We start from the raw sequence: 4,652 nt of genomic DNA on the forward strand, positions 1-4,652 counted from the left end.
AGGTCCCTTTCCGAAGCTGCTTCTAGGCGGCCCTCTTCCAAGTGGGGTTTTTGTGCTGCGTTTGCTTTTCATTTACAGAAAGTTTTGTAAATAGGGATATAAAGATAATAAAATAGAATAATGATCATGATAAATAGATGCCCGGTGAGTGTGCTTTGTCAAATAGTACTTCTTCAGCAGTAAACACCATGAAGGCTTATAAAAATGTGCGGTTGCTATTTTGAAAACTCCAATAACGGGATGTTAAAACTCCAGGGTCGTCCTGGTCATTGGGGGCTGCGCTCTAAGCAAAGGACATTTGCTATTTCCAAGAGCGCGAGGGAAGTTACACAATGCAGGTTTCTCATGCTGTGTGCTGCTGTTTACTTTAGGAGGCTCTGATAAGATGAAAGTCACAATGTGAAACGATGTTAATTTTCATCCCAAAGGAGGCAAAATACTGACACTGAATTGAACAGTGAATAGATGTTATTTTTTGTTTGAAAGTTCTACTTTGTTTTGTTTAAAATCGCGGTAAACTTCTCTTTATGCATATACTAGTAATATTATTAACGTTGGCAAAGTGACAAAATCATATTGATGCATCACACACACACATATATTTAACATCTTTATTGATTTTTAGAGAGAGAGAGGAAAGGAGAGGGAGAAACATGGATCTGGCTGCCTTCTGCACGCCCCCTACCAGGGATTGAGCCTGCAACCCGGGCATGTGCCCTGATGGGGAATCAAACCGGTAACCTTCAGGTGTACAGGATGATGCCCAACCAACTGAGCCACACCAGCCAGGGCGCAATACAGATGTATTTTTAATGTCATATTCTAAATCATTCTTAACTCCTTTAAGACATGTGTTCCCAACAGAATATAACGAAAGGTTTGAGGCTTCGCTCCTGAAAATGCTACTTGCGCAAACATTCAGTGAGTATTTCTGAAGTTCATGTACATGGAAAAGCCGTCATCCACCACCTTAAAGAACTGGAAGTCAAAATGGCACCATGGCTACAAGGGCATTATTATCTACTAGAGGCCTGGTGCATGAATTCTTGCACAGGTGGGGTCCCTTGGCCTGGCTGGTGATGGGGGGGGGGGGGCGGATTGGGGGGGAAGGGGAGGGCCAGCTGGCTAGGGGGAGGGACTGCAGGAGGTTGGCCTGGCGCGGGAGGTTGGCTGTGAGAGCCCACTGACCACCAGGGGGCAGCTCCTGCATTGAGCGTCTGCCCCCTGGTGGTCAGTGTGAGTCACAGCAACTGGTTGACCGGTCATTTGTTTGTTCAGTCGTTCAGTTGCTTAGGCTTTTATATATATAGATTCCAGCGAGTGTCCTAAGGAATAGAGACTCTGTCGATATGAACTTATTTTTACAGCATAAAACAGATTCCTTGTGCAAATATTCATTAATGACGCCAGGGAATGATACTATTGGGTCTGACGCCAAATTCAGTCACTCCCACAACGGCTAGGAGGCGTTACACAAGAGTGCGAACACTCCCCACGACCCAGTAAACATTGTCTCATTCCTAAGGCTGAAGGGACCGGATCTAAAATTTTTCACCTGTGTTTTTCAAATAGAGGTTGCTGTTTCTAAGTTTAAGGGGTTATATTCCCTCACATCTTTTTATTTAACCACCCTGACGGGACAGTTTGTGATTAGGCTGCAACACAATGGTTTGGGATAAACTATTTGACATTTAGAAACTGGCAATTTAGTCAGAATACCAATTTGAAAGTTTATCTAGTAATCTGCCCATTGGAATTGGGTATTTCCTGAAACAAAAGCACATTGTGCTCATGTGTGGTGAATCATAAAAGCTACTTCATCTCTAAGCAAAAATGAGTAAGTCCTTCCTCACAGGCTCCATGTTTGATGAGTATCTTGACTTGCTAGAGTCTTGGACTTACATATGCCTTTCCCTGTTTGAAACTATTGATTAATGGAACCCCTCATTAGGGTCGTTAGTTATTTCTCAACTTTTAAAATGTCTTGATGTAGGAAGAACAGAATGCCCACAGATCTATATGAGTCTCTAACACAGATTATGGCAGCTGAGGGAAATTAGAATAGACTAGTTAGAAACAACATACAGTATTTGAAATGCATTAAGCTATTTTGACTTCATCTTCATTCCCATTTCCTTTTGCACTACTCTATTCCTGCTGCTTAGAATGGAGTTAGCAACTTCTTCCTATCTGAGTAATGCTCTCAACCTGCTTTTATCCACCTCCCCTTCTCTGGAATACCTCAATCACTATATATATATATATATTTTTTTTTTTGAGAGAGAGAGGGAGAGAGAGGTGGGGTGTGGGAAGAGAGAGAGAGAGAGATTTGTTATTCCACGTATTTATGCATTCATTGGTTGATTCTTGTATGTGCCCTGACTGGGGATCAAACCTGAAACCTTGGCCCTAACCAGTTTGGCTCAGTGGATAGAGCATCGGCCTGCAGACTGAGGGGTCCCAGGTTCGATTCCAGTCAAGGGCATGTACCTTGGTTACAGGCACATACCCAGTAGGGAGTGTGCAGGAGGCAGCTGATCAATGTTTCTCTCTCATCAATGTTTCTAACTCTCTATCCCTCTCTCTTCCTCTCTGTAAAAAAAAAAAAAAAAAAAAAAAAATGAATGAATGAATCAATAAAATATATTTTAAAAAATTCAAAAACAAAAAAACCTGAAACCTTGGCATATTGCACCAACGCTTTAACCAGCTGAGCTACCCAGTGATCCCTTTTCACTGTCATCTGTCAAGATTCTGGAATCCTCAGGCATGAACCAGAAATTCCAACTTAGTCATTTCAGCAGGAATAATTTAGGTTGTCATCTTCCAAAGATTTCAAAAGCACTTATGTTCCTCTGAACTCCTAAGGAAATTCCAGGGAATTTCAAAACACTTTCTTAGCTGAATAAATTTAATACCCTGTACTCCTACACTTACCAAATAAATACAACCCAAAGTAAAGCCCAAGATCACAAATAAGGGATTTACTTGAACTTGCAAGACTGAATGAGGTGATTCTTACTAGTTCTAATTTTGACTCCATAATCCCCAAGCTATTTCAGCAAAGACGAAGCTAAAATCCCCCATTTTCCCCCCCAGATTGTTGGGTACTGGATACTGATGCTTGTGTTATTACTGAATAGGCTTGAAAGAGAAAAAGGATTGGATTGGAGTTCAGGCCCCTAGAGTTTCAAGGGCTTTTAGACCACCGCTGTTCTCCACTCCCTTTCAAAAATATGTAAAATTTAAAGGCAATTTTCCACTGGACACATTTCATATTTGCCCATCCTTTAAGGTAAGCAACAAAATATTGAAAAAGTGGTTGGAAAAATACAATAAGACCTTATAATGACAAAATAATTTTTTATATTCCCACCCCCCTTGTCTTTTAACTAAGACCAAATAATGGTTTTGCAATGGTTTTCAGTCCCGAACCCTATGAAATCCCCCGAACCCTTCACTTGGCTTGTCTCTAGTTTTCTTTACCTTGGCCATTAATCAAGCATCACCCAGAGCTCCACCCACCCTTGCTAGTCTCTATTGTCTTCTGCCAGGATTCCTGCTAGGTCTGTATCTGCTCCAAAAAGTCAACTTCTCAATCCAAACATCTTCCATCAGTCTGTTGCTCTAAGGACTGGAGATTGGGGCCGCTTAGAAAGAGAGTGCAGCTAATGTAATTCCTTCTTTTTTCTAATTCAGCCCAGACAAAGATTCTAACTGCCCTACAGATTGCTTCCTAAAAGTCCAGTAGACTCTTCTCAGTTCTCCTCTGCCTCAACCTTTCTCCTGCTTTCTGTCCCTTTCCGTCTTGCAGTTGTCTCCCCACCCCTCCATGACTCCCCTGATCTCTTTGTTTTCTTCCTACCATCCTGGCAACTTTAAAATATATATACATTTTTATTGATTTCAGAGAAGAAGGGAGAGGGAGAGAGAGATAGAAACATCAATGATGAAAGGGAATCATTGATCAGCTGCCTCCTGCATGACCCCTCCTACTGGGGATTAAGCCTGCAACTCAGGCATGTGCCCTTGACCGGAATCGAACCAGGGACCCTTCAGTCCGCAGGCCAATGCTCTACCCACTGAGCCAAACCAGCTAGGGCCTGATAACTTTTTGTCCTGCTTGTCAACTAGGGAAGTCATAAATTTAAATTCTTGAATCTTTCTTATCTCCATTCACCTTCATGACCTCAGTTGTTACCCATTTCTAAGGCTCAATCTACTTGGTAGTACCCATCCCCAAAGCTACTTGGCCAGGCTTCCTCATTCATCCTTGCTCCACATTGCGTCTCTTGCCAGCACCTGAAATACGGTTGAAAACAAATCCACCTCTTTCTTAGACTATCTCTCTCCCTCTTCCTTCTGACTATTCTCCTGGTACTCCAGGTACCTTAGGTAACTGTTTACTCCTTTCTCTCTTTTATTTGTTTCCATTCCATCAGTCACAAAGTTCAGCCACTCCTCCTCCTTCTATTCTTTAGCACAGAAACAATCCTTTCTCTTGATTCCTATGAATTTACCTCCCTAATCTCTAGCCTTGTCATGTTGACAACTTATTGCAGTCTTCTAAACAATTCATGGTATCTTCTCATTAATTGCAGATTAAAACTCAACCCCTTCTATGGTGTAAATTCTCCATCAACTGCCTCAGT

Source organism: Cnephaeus nilssonii (genome assembly GCF_951640355.1).
Source record: "Cnephaeus nilssonii genome assembly, chromosome: 8".
In the NCBI taxonomy this organism is placed as follows: Eukaryota; Metazoa; Chordata; class Mammalia; order Chiroptera; family Vespertilionidae; genus Cnephaeus; species Cnephaeus nilssonii.